Source organism: Gavialis gangeticus, unplaced genomic scaffold, assembly GCF_001723915.1.
Source record: "Gavialis gangeticus isolate Ggan-Ray unplaced genomic scaffold, GavGan_comp1, whole genome shotgun sequence".
Taxonomy (NCBI): Eukaryota; Metazoa; Chordata; order Crocodylia; family Gavialidae; genus Gavialis; species Gavialis gangeticus.
Window position 1 is genome coordinate 80408522 of NW_017729032.1, and position 13475 is coordinate 80421996.

Consider the following 13475-nt stretch of genomic DNA (forward strand, 5'->3'; position numbering starts at 1 on the left):
CCTGCTGGGCTCTCACATATATGAACCTTAATAATCTTTTTGAAGACTTTGCCTAGGATGGAGGTGAGACTGATTGGCCTATAGTTGTCTGGATCCTCCTTCCTCCCATTTTTGAAAATAGGGACCACATTGGCCCTTTTCCAGTCCTCCAGGACCTGGCCCATGCTCCATGAGCGCTCAAATATTCTTGCCAGTGGCTGTGCAATGGCATCAGCCAGTGCCTTCAGTACCCTCGGATAGAGCTCATCTGGCCTGCCAACTTAAACACATCTAGTCCTTCCAAGTTACTCTGCAATATCTCAGGGTCAGCGCTTGGTAGTGTGGTGCCCTGCTGTTGCCTCTCTACAATCCCATTGTGAGATTTGTCTTGCCCCTCATTTATGAACACTGAGGCAAAGAACTCATTGAGGAATTCAGCCTTGTCCCCCGTCTGTCACCAATTGCTTTCGCCCATTCAGTAGTGGTCCTATCCCACCCTGGGCCTTCCTTTCACTCCCTATATATCTGAAAAACAATTTTTTGTTATCCTTAACTTGGGTTGCCATCCTCAGCTCCATGGTAGCTTTGGCCTTTCTAACTGCCTCCCTACAACTGCGAGCCGAGGAGGTATACTCCTCTTTAGTAATCTCTCCCCATTTCTACTGCTTATATGTCCCTCTTTTGCCTGTAGGCTGCTCTGGATTCCTCTGGTCAGCCAAGGAAGCCTCTTGTCCCTTTTCCCCTGCATCAGGATCATCTCCCTCTGTGCCCGAAGAATTGTTTCCTTAAGGCACAGCCACCCTTCCTGGGCTCTCATCTCACCCAATCTCTTACTTTGCAGTGTGTCATTGACTAAACACTTAAGTTCACTGAAGTCAGTCTTCCTAAAGTCCAGCACTTCCACCTCACTAGTTACCTTACCCATTCTATGCCTTATGATGAATTCTATTATTTAGTGGTCATTGTCTCCCAGGTGACCACTCATCTGTAGGTCCCCTACCATGTCATCCCCTGTTGCCAATACCGGATTCAGTAAGGCATTCCCCCTAGTGGGACCATGTACCTCCTGTGTCAGGTAGAGGTCCTGTACACAGGATAGGAACCTGCATGAATGGTGGGAATTTGCTGTCTATGTCTCCCAGCAGATGTCAGAGTAGTTTAGGTCCCCCATGACTACCGACTCCCTAGTCTTTATGGTCTCCGAGGGCTGCCTCAGGAGTTCCAAATCTAGTTCTTCCCCTTCGTATGGGGGTCTGTAGCAGACCCCTACCACCAAATCCCTTTCTTCTTGACCTCCATGTATCCTAACCCCCAATCCTTCTACTTTCTCCTCCTCTGATTCCATTGTGATAAGGGTCAATGTATAATGCTCCTTGACATAGAGTGGGACCCCTCCCCCTCTCTTCCCCATGCAATCTTTTCTGTACAGCTTATAGCCCTCAATATGTACCACCCAGTCATGGGTAGAGTCCCACCAGGTTTCTGTTAACCTCACCAAGTCATAAGTGTTTTCTGCAAGTAGGAGTGCTAGTTCATCCTGCTTGCTCCCCATGCTCCTAGCATTAGTGTATAGGCACTTGAGCCTTTCTACTGGCGCCTTTGTTGCCCCCCAGCTTTTCTTTTATGATAAAGCAACCAGCTCTATGGATGATGGCAGAACAGTGGATGTTGCTGGATATGTTGACTTTGTCAAGGTGTTTGATGCTTTATACCACAACATTCTCATTTGCAAACTAAGGAAATACAGATCCGATAACTTAGATACATTACTGCTTTTATCATCCTACTCAGTGAGTAATCCTCAATGGCTTAATGACTACTTGGGAGGTATCAAGTAGGGTTCCCTAAGGGCCTGACCTGGGTGTGGTATTGTTTAACATCTTCATTAAAGATTTGGCTGATGGGATCAAGTTAGATGCTTAGCAAATCTGTGGATGATGCCAACTTTGGTGGAATTGCAGACTCTCTAGAGGGCAGGGCTAGGATCCAGAATGACCTGAAAAAATTGGAGAATGGTCTGTGATCAAGCTGATAAAATTCAACAAGGACAAGTTCAAAGCCCTGCACCTGGAAAGCAATAACCACATGCATATATATAGATTGAGGGAAAACTGGTTGACTATAATACTACAGAGAAGGACCTGAGTGTTACAATATACCATAAGCTGAATGTAAGCCAACAGTGTGCTGTTGTTGCAAAAAAGCCAGCAGCTTCCTGGGTTGTATTAACAACACTGTCATGTACAAAACAAGGGAAGTGATTCTTCTGCTCTATCCAGCACTTGTGTTTCCTCACCTTGAGTACCGTGTCCCGTTTTGGACCCCATACTTCAAGAAGGACATGGATGGTTTGGAAAGAGCCCACTGCATGGCAACAAAAATTATCAAGTAAGTCCTGCGAGATGGGACTTATGAAGAAAGTCTGAAAGAATTAGTGTTATTTAGTTTGGAGAAGGGAAGAGTGAGACGGAATTTGATAACAGTCTTCAAATACCTGAAGGATGATTATAGAGAAGATGGAGATAGGTTTTTCTCTGTGGCTTTAGGGGACAGGACTAGGAACAATTGGCTCAGGCTGCAGCAGGGGAAATTTAGACTTGGGATTAGGAGGAACTTTCTGGCTATGAAGGTGGTCAAGCATTGGAACAATCTACTCAGAGAAGTTGTGGGATCTGCATTATAGAAACTTGCAGAGACTTATAGAAACTTATAGAGACATACTTTCTTATGGTTCTATCATCAGCCAACAGACAGCAAAATTGCCCTAACAAAAACTAGCTTGATTAGTGGAACATCAATATTATGAAAAAGGAGACATAATCTTTAATACCTGTAGTATGAAGAGAAATGAGGCATTAAGTCAAATGGCTCCCTCAGGTGCCTGAATAGTAATGTAACAGGTGGTGTTGGATGGAGCAGCCAAAATGGATTTTTTAAGAACATATCACGTTAAACCAACTTAGTTTCCTTTTTTTGTCAGGATACCTGATATATTGAATAAGGGGAATGAGGAATGTTACATAACTGAAGTTTAGGAAGGCTTTTGACGTAGTATTCCATGCCATTCTCATAAGTAAGCTGGGGAAATGTGGGCCAAATAGAACTACCATTAGATGGGTACATAATTGGTTTAATATCTGCAGGAAAAAACAAACCACTTGAAGAAAGATTGAGGGAAGTAGGTAAGTTTACTTTGGACACAATAGCATTATATGGTCAAGACTGCTGAAAGATGTGTTCCCCCCACAAGAGGGCAATACATATATATTTGGCAATGTATAAAACTATGAAGTCCTACTCAAGCATATGCTGAATTTAGTGACAAATGCATACATTGACATAGTATGTATCCTATCTTTTTCTTAAAAAAGAAAAAGGAAAACGCCAATAAAGAGCAGAATGTAAATTCAGTTTTCATAAAATACGGTGATATCCATCCTCAACATGGTAAAAGATTATAGTACTATATTGTTTCTGCTACACAGATCTGAAACTGTTGGTTTCAGGCAGGCATGCTCCAATGGCCATACTCCAAGTGAGCACACCAGCTATTGTTTATTGTAGGCTGGGATGTATATGTACAGTATTGTAACATGGGTCATTAGTTCCTTGGCCAATTTGGGGCCAAACCATTCTGCAGTTGTGGCACCAATGCTCTAAACTACTTCTAGCTCTTCTTTCTTTCATACGGCTGGTATGTCTGCAACCTTATGGGATGCTACGTCTGCTGTTTGTTGCATTCCAGGAAGGACACTGGTGATAAAAGGGAATTCAAAATAGTGTTGAGGACAGCAATGTCAGCCCAATATATAGATACAATGTATAATATCTGAAATGGGAGCTTGGCATGAAATTGGGGTTAAGACATGCCTGAAAGGCACAGGCCAGGCAGGAGCACTTTGGGAAAAATGATGGAGACAGATGGGTAGATGGACAGATACTCCTACTTTATAGAATTGAGAAGCTGAGAGATGAGAGCAAATTTGAAGACTTCCAGTAACCACTCTTTTTTCAAGATGATTTCTTTATTAGGAAAATATTAGCAACAAATGCATTTTTGCCTGACAGGCAGGAATCATGGAAATGGGAGGTCACATTGGTAAGAAAAGGATGGGAAATGTAGTTCAAATCTAATTTCATCTGACTTAAAGGCTGAAATATTTGCTAAAATAAGCCAAAATTGTTTTTTTTCATATCCCTGATTTATATAATTTTCCTTTCAGTTGTACTCATTGTTTCCAAGTAAATTAGGTTATTTAACTATGATATTGAAGACATTTAAGTCATGATTTATTTAAACAGTCTTCTGCATACATAATGAGTTTTACATCTTTATTTTGTTAAGATGAAGGGTAAACTACATAATACAGCTCTGCTATTAATGCAATTCAGTTGCATACATAAATGCTCAGATTATTGTGCAGGAAAATGTTAAAAGGAAGAGCAGGTAAGTCTGCAGCAGAGTTATAGTTATAGGTAACTGTGAAATACATATGGCTCATTTCTTAGAGTTTTCACAATTTTACTGGATGCCTAATAGCCTGTCTGTCATGAACCCACAATTTTTTATGGGATGTTATACATGTTTCCTTGAATTCATTTTAGTGATATGGTATACATGGTCTCTATGTACATACAGGTAGCAGCAAGCAGTGTTCAGTCTTATTGCTCTTATATTTATGTAAATGGTGGTATTTGTTATAAATATATTTCTTTGAATATAGCCAGGATTGCATAACATGATAATGATTTTTAGGTGTTACTCCCTAAATCAGGGGATACTTTGAAAGGTCCCAGGGGGTACATGGGAGTGGGCAGGGATGGAACACCACTACCCTGCACTGCTGCCTCACAGGAGCAGGGCTGGGGCGAAGCGAAAGCAGGGCTGCACAGATGCCGCACTGCCGTCACTGCCACTCGCCACCTGCCTGCTCTATGCCCAGCCGCTCACCACTCCCCCTCCCCCTCCCCTCCCTGCTTGGTGTCTGACTGCTTGTCACTCCCCTCCTCCCTGCTCACCACCCACTCAGGGGTACACTTATTAAAAAGGGGGCCACCAGGGGTACACTTATTAAAAAAGTTGAAAACCTCTGCCCTAAACAATTGGGAGAGGCTCCTAAATGGCTCAGAGAAGTAATCACTGGCTGCATCTATAAAAGATGCTTCAAGAGCAGTAGATTAATTCTACTGTGCATTAATATGGCAGGAAAAACCTGTGCTAATGCACTAATATGTGGTAGAATTCATCTACAGCGCATTAGTATCACAAAAAGGTGTGCTCTGGCACTAATACACAGTAGCACAAATTACAGCGCATTAAGTTGATACCTGTGATTACTTAATGTGCCATAATTACACATTAATGAACATGTAGACACACCCACTGAGAATTAGTATTCAAGGTGGATCTACTTAATAGCCAGTTAGACTCTTGGGGGCATGGTTCATGCTAGGTAAACCAGGCCCTTCCAGACTGACTAATTTACATTTTAAAAGGGAGAGGACTGTGAATGACACCTATTCAGGCTGTTCAGGGAAAGATATTTCTCACAGTAGGGAAATTAAGTGAGAGAGAGTATCTTTAAGTTACATGGTTAGTAATCTTTGTGTCTTAAAGTATGTAAATATTCTCCTGGTAGTGTTAGAGTGATGTTGTAGCCCTGATGGTCCAGGAATTATGCAAGAGGCAAGGATTACGGTGATATGTTTAATGGGACCTTCTGGTCATAAGTACATCAGAAACCATTGGAAGTCGTATGCATAGTGTGGGATCCCCAAGAATCCAATGGATTCTTGTACGTACAAGGATAATGTACGTACATGGCCAGATAAGAAATCATGCTTAAGCCTTGCCATGAGAACAATTGTTTGCCTTCAGGTTTCCTGGGCATAGAGAATGACTTTTTGTCTTCAGCCAGCAGGCTGAGTGAAAAAGGCTGTCAGAAAAATTTGCAGGAGGCCCTGCCAGAAAGGTCACAGGCAGCAGTTACCTTCTAACCTGTTCAGTTGTGTAAAAGATGAAGTCTTAGGTTTAAGGTGAAGGATAAAATCAGATTGTTATGATATTTCTTTTTGTTTGTTTAATCCTGTATCTCTTGTATCACAACATATGCTTACTGATTTCTTCCGTTTGCTCTTTTTATAATAAAAGTTTTTGTTATCTTTTATAATTTATTGCTAAGAATAAGTGTGATTTCAGAGTATTTGACCATACAGGCACGTCTCTTCTATGGAAGTGGGGTGGGGGTGGGGATGGTATCTAAAATTTCTGAGCATATGACCGGAAAGGGTGTGATCATGCACCCTGGTAATCTTCAAAAAGTATCTTGATATCCATCTGTCTGGGGTCATCTGATCCCAGGAGTCCTTCCTGCCCAAGCGCAGGGGGGCTGAACCTGATGATCTGTAAGGTCCCTTCCAGCCCCTAACAACTATGAAACTATGAAATGATTCTGGCTGGCATAATTCCCGCTGCTAAAAGCTGAGCTGGGTAAAGATAAGATGCCAATGATTAGGGAGATAACCTTTGGATTATCTCAGTCTGTTCTCAGTGGTGAAGCAGCATATGGCAGAGGAGTTTGGGGCTGAAGGGTATGCCTGAAGGTATGTGAGTACCTCATGAGTGTCTCTCAAAGGCACATTTGACAGTAGATAAACAAGAATTGAAATGCTGCTTAAGACCAATCTGCCTGACAGCTTTTGTTTGCACCACCCCCCAAATAAATAATACGCCTATCACTGTCCTTGTAGCAATTGTTGTTACCTGCACAGATCAGTTTTCTTTTTTGGGATGTTTGCTCCACTTTTAGCAGGATGACTGTTTTGAGCCTACCAGCAAGACAGTAACTTTTAATGTTAATAGGAATTTTGAGTCTGTTATTGGTTACTATGACACCCTAATTCTTTGCTACCACACTTGTGAGAAAGGAGGTGGGTTTCTTTAGACTAGCCCCACCTTCTCACCAGGAGATAAGCAGAAACTAGTGTTGAAATAAAGTTTTGATTGTATGCTGCCAATGCAGGAAGAGAGAGCGAGAGAGAGAGAATTAAAACTAACATGTGCAGGACAGACTCATGGAATTTTCCATTGGACTCACCCAGCATGTGTCCCCTGGGCGACCCCAAGAGCTGTCAGTCAGGCTGACCTACTTTTCAGCCCTGCGCCTGCGTGGTAACAGCAGCGAGTTCAGGCTCACACATGCTCAGTCAGCTAAAAGCATGATGTCATTCGGCTAGAAAGTTCTTTGAGGGACACCTTCTAATTGGCCACCAAATTGTTATATAAGGTTAAGGAGCCCCTCCCTCGGGGGGAGATCCGCTTGAACTGAGGACGGTGCCTGGTCTCAGTATCTCTCTCAGTAAGGCTTCCCGGCCTGTCGGTCTCCTCCTGTGAGGACTCTGGCTGTCTTGCTGCGTCTTCACCCTCGATTATACTGTTCATTCACGACGTCGATTCTCCGGTTTATGAACTGTTTTGATTTTGACTTCGACTTCAGCCTGCGACAGTTCCCGCTGTCTCCAGCTTCCTACTTACCTGGCGTTTAACCGACCTTGGCTTCGATTCTTGACCACGGCTTGGCTCAACTCTGCACACTTTGGCTCAACTCCGGCTATCTCCACGACCACTCCAACCATCTGACTGGCATCACATCTGGCTATCCTCAACGAGTTACAGTTTGTTGTACTGTGTGTTAGTTGAATCCTGTTATGAGCCGTTGACCAGTCCTAGGACTATTGAGCCAGGCAGCCGCCCCTAGCCTCCGGGTTAGATAGCAAGGGCTTGGCTCAAGAACCCTGTGGACCAACGGACCCCTGTGTTGTTTGTTCGTGCCATCGCACCACTGTAACTGAAGAATTACTGTGCCTGCGCCTAAAAAGCGTAAGTCAAATAAACCCACCTTGTTTAAGAAACCATTACGCTTCTGAGCCGCTCAGTACTCCATCGCCAAGAATCCTGCCTGTTTTCGTGGTCAATCGCCACCCCGGCCCACCGTGACACTGGGGCTTGGTTCATCCCCCCGGGACAACTAGATATGGCCAGTGCACTTTTGCTAATATTATGAAAGTTCATGGGATAATTCATCAAGAAAACCTGGGACTGGAGATGCCTAAACTCCTATCTGTGTAGAAATTCTTGTTAATTTTATGTAATACATTACAAACGTTAATGAATTCATAGAATTCGCTTTATGTGTTAACTGAGTATGGGGAAAAACTCCACTGAGTGAATCAATGCTCTACTATATTTGATTGAGAATTAGACAAATAAGGAAACAAACACTAGTTAAATATTAGTATACACTGATATTTAAAAATATTGGCTTAACTAAAATTGCTAAAAAAAAACCTAATGTAATTTGTTAGCCAACTCATACAATGTTACTAAGTACACTCTACAAAGAGTGGCTACATTTCAGCTGTCTCTTTTTACGATGGTTACAGTTAGATTTACTATAATATTCCTTTAGTCAGTGCAAGTAATTTATTATTTTACAGTGTCCTTCATATGCACTGTCTCAAAGCACAGTACAAGGAGTTATATAATAGTGAGGTGGTGTATTTTAGATCTGAGTACCAAGAGTCTCAAAGAAGCAGAATGGAAAATAATAAATAAAAATGATCGGGAAATATTTTCATTCTTTCCTTTTTAAAGATGTTATTTAAACATAGCAATGTTATGCAGCAACTTCTGCTACAATGTGTCTTTAAACTTCAGGAGAATAGAAGGATTGAGCAATTAAGGGTGTGGATTAGGCCATTCATTTTAATTGTCATTCAAAGCAATGTTAAAGATTTAAAGGAAGATTTAAGGAATGATTGGATGGCTGTATGCTTTTGCATAAGTAATGTTCATTTCTTTGAGTAGTGACCATCTGTGATTGTATGGAGAAGTTCTGGATATAGCAAACATTCTTGTGAGGAGATTGGTCTTTACTAACAAAATAAATTTAATTGACATTGAAAATTTTAATTGGAACATATATATTTCTATGGAGAAAATGTCTGAACACATTATTTAGACATTTCTGTTTCATTTTGATACTATCAGTGTTTTATTTTGAATCATTTTTCTCTTATTTTACTCATTTTTGTAGCATATATTCTATCACATAAATTGTTACAGTCTAGTTCAGTGTTTCCCAACCTTTTTCACCACATGGCACACTTACATGGCCTCTCCCACCCCATGGCACACCGGCTGAATGCGAAGCAGGGGTGGTGGTGGGAGGGGAGCAAGCAGCTGAATGTGGAGTGGGGGAGGAGGGGTTGGTGAGTGGCTGAAAGTGGAGTCGGGGGGGTGGCGCGTGGCCAAACTCAGAGCAGCAGGGACCAGGTGGTGCGGCACTTGAATCACTGGCTTAGAGCCATGCTCCCTGTCTGGCTAGATGGGGGTATGGCTTCCGCCCAAAATGCCGCGGGACACCTGGACATGCCTGATGGCGCACTGGTTGGGAAATGCTGGTTTAGTCAATGATCATGGAAAAATGTGGATTTTGGGTTACTTTTTTTAATCCAAAAGTAGGGGATTTTTTTTATCAGAGAAAATGAGGATCCCTGGTGATCAGGGAATTTCCTTCCAGCCATACTTCTCTATGGTTCTCTATGCTTCACCTGCTCCTCACCCACTGCAGGAGCTGTGTTCTAGACCAGTGGTTCTCAACCTTCTGGACCCATTTGTAAACATTGATGGCTAGTCCCGACCCAGTTCCCTTCACTCCCGACCTGCTGCACCCTGCCTCCAGCCTCTAGTGTGTAGGGCAGGGGAGCCCTCAAGCAGCCCCTTGCAGGCTAGAACTCTGACAGCCTGCAAGGGAAAGGCCATGGTTTTCCACGTCTTTCTCCTTTAAAGGAGAATCCATTTTTAAAGTTTGTTCACAACCCTTTCATATATTCTTGTGACCCACTTTTAGGTTGTGACCTACAGGTTGAGAAACAGTGTCCTAGACTGCAAAGAGGGAGGCAGCAGGGTCCCTTGAGAGTGAGGCTGAGAGACTCAGTGAGGGGTTGTGCAAGTAGGTCACTGACCACTCAGATCCCAGCTCCTGGTTCTTGGCATCCATGTGCTCTGGCGTCGCTGTCACACATGTCCAGGCAGGCCACACATGCCTCAGGCTGTTTCCAGTGCATGGGCAACTTCAGCTTGGGAGGGGATAAGATGTTCCCCTGCCTCTCTCCCTTGCTTCTGTTCGCACCTCAGTTCTGTCCTGCATCCACCCCAACCCCCCCACCCCTCTTTGGTGCCCCTGGGCTCAGCAGGGGTGGCTTAGTAGTGTGTGGGGTAAATGGACAGAGGACCCCAGGTCCTGGGGCAGGGGAAGGCCCAGTCAGCAGCCATGGGAAGCTTGCAGTGGTGACAGTGGCAGAGGTAGTGGCAGTGGGGATGGAGCTGGAGCCAGGGCTAGGGGTTGCAGTGGTGCAGAGACGGCAGCTTGTGCATCCAGCTCCTCCCCAAGTTGACTTCACTCCACAGCTGGGAGCGGAGTCTGCCTGTAGTCAGCTCCTACTTCCACATGGGCAGTGGCAGAGCTCCATGCCTGCAGTCTGGATCCACCCATAGTCACCCTGCCCCAGAGTAGCATCTTCCCTGGCAGCAGGCTGCCCCCCCACCATGAAGCAGTCACCACCACTTTTCACCACAATGCAATGTGGATTGGATACATGGAGCAAGACACTTGCTGGAGCCTGGCTATGTCTAGAGAATCTCTGAGGCTGGCTGGGCAGGGGGCACAAGGTCCAGCAGTGGCTGTCCACCCAGGCAGGCTCAGCACTGGTGGGGAAAGGTGTCCTGGGCTGTGATTCCTGGATTGGGGTGGGCCTGGAAGCTAGGAGAAAATACTTTTCCCCACTAGCACTGAGCCTGTCTGGACAGGTAGCCACTGCTGGACCCTGTGCCTCCCTGCCCCATGAAGCCCTGGGGAGCAGAGCAGAGCAGAGCAGAGCAGAGTGTGGCCAGCCCCAGATTGCAGCCAGCCTCAGGTGGGGTCCAGCTCTGTGGCTTCAGCAGCACACTTTTGCATTCACCTGATCCACACGCAGCACAGTGAGAGCTGGTGGCAGCTGCTTCAGGGTAGAGGAAAAGCTGCGGCTCCGGTCCCTCGGCTGCTCCACTCAGCAGCCAGGGCATGACAGCCCACAGAGCAGGAGGGTGAGAGAGTCCACTACATCCTGGGATACTGGAGAACTTCAACTTGAACAGCACATCTGCAGGGAGTGGCCACACATTAATGGAACAGGAACTGAGTTATATGGATCAGAGATAATCTTGCCCTGGAGTGCCCTAACTTTGATTTACATAACAAGTGCTCTAAGCCACTTGAAGGTGTTAACATGCAGACAATCCATGGGCTCAGAGCTCCAAGAGCCACCAAAAATTAACATTCATCAAAGGTTAGAGTGGCAGTACTTTTGTCTATTGCCTCTGGGAGCTTTACTAGGGAAAAGTGCTTTAAAATTAGCCTGATTTCCTTAAGATCCCTCTCAGCAGAGGTCATGCATGGAAGGCTCCATACTGTTTCTGACCAGCCTGGCTACTCATGGTACAGCTTTTACCAATTTTTTGGCACTTGCCATCCACTGGCTGTGTGTCTTCAAGAAGAAAGAGTAGAACAGTTTGTTACTCCATATTGCCATTTCATGGGGAGCCTACCATTTGAGACTGCAAATAAATTAAAAACAAAATGTCTGAGGATGAGGAGGAATGGATGTAGAAAGAACTCAGATTATGAAATCTAAAACTATCCAGGGGTTTACATATTTGTAAAATCACAGCACAGATGTGCTGCTCAAACTGTTTCCTTCCAGAAAGAAAGTTTGATCATGATCAGTGGTAGAATATTCTTGGACTCCATGTGACTTACCAATTTAACATCGGGATGTCTCTTCTTAACTGAACAATGTTATACATTTCTAGGCTGTGACCTATATTAATTCTGGGAGTGAACGTTATTTTACTTTCTTTATTTCTAAGCATTTCTTTTCCCCAGTGACTCATTAAGTGAAAGGTAGGCTTTGGTTAAAACTCCTACTCGTGAACTCATTATGAATTAGTGTCCAAAAGTACTATTACAAAACAGAGTCAGAAAGCATACAAATATCCTTATCGTGATACATTTCCAGTAGGTTAGAGAACTAGATATTTTTATCTCCTATTGAATGCTTGAAGTACTAAAGAAGTGCAAGATGACCTTCCACTGAAATCCTGTCCAAAAGCAAGAATATTGTGCATTCTAATAAAAACATTTAAATTGCATTTCTGTGAACCTTTGTTTGTGTCTGTGACAGGGAGTTGTCTCAAGGCCAGTCACAACACTGGCTTGCCCACCTGTCTAGGGCAATCTGCCTACCTGACTTGCTTACCTTGCTTTTGTTGTAATTAACAAGTTGTTTCTGGGCTGGAGGCTGCCCCTTTAGTGCCCTAATACCAAGGGCAAAATACATGGCTCTGACCTTCCCTTTAGCATGTTCCATGCCTCATAGTTGTTATACTAATATTATCACCTCTGTGCACCCTTCTGGTGCTGGGGCCTCCAGCCCCTGTGTCTCTGCACCCCTCTGGCACTGGGCCCTCTGGCCTCTGTGTCTCTGTGCCCCACTGGCACCAGGCTCTACATAATAAGGTGCCCCACCCACTTGGCACTAATGAGGCCTCTGCCTTCCCTTATAGCCTCATCTTAAAACCACCAGTACAAACGATAACACAAGCATAAGCTCCTGGGCTACCACACAACAATAACAAGGGAAACTGTATTCTGCCCTTTTAAGAAGGTGTATGAGCTGAGGCCCATACATAATAGGGTGCACACTAGTGGCCTGAAGGATTGCTTTAGGGCACAGAGTAGAGATTGTGTAGCCTGAAGGACTGCTCAAGGGCTGGCTCCAATGGTTTTAGAGTATCTGCCCCAATGAGGGGGCAGGAGTGGAGGTCCCTGGGAAGGGGCAAGTGTTGATAGATGAAGACCTCCATGAGAGGGTGATTATGGATCCTCCATGAGAATAGATTATGGATGCCATCTGTGAGGCATGAGACACAGTATAGGGGAAGTTAGAGCTGTGTATACTGCCCTGGGTATTGGGCCATACAATGGGCAGCCTCCTCACACTTTAACATGCAATTTTAAAACAACAAGTCATGGCAGGTGAGACAGGGCAGACTGTCTTAGACAGGTGGGCAGGCCAATGTTCAACTGGCCTGTCACACTCTGATTCCTCAAACCCAGCAGCCTGGCCAGGGTTTTGGCAATCAGCTTATGTACAATGGCAGGAGGTACGATAGTTGGGATTTAGGATCATAGAATCATAGAATCAATGAGTCAGAAGGGACCTAGACAGATCATCTAGTCCGACCCCCTGCCATGGGCAGGAAGGAGCACTGGGGGTGGGAGGGGTCATAAGACCCCAGCCAGGTGCCTGTCCAGTCTCCTCTTGAAGATTTCCAGGGAAGGTGAGAGCACCACCTCTCTGGGAAGCCTATTCCAGGCTCTGGCCACCCTTACAGT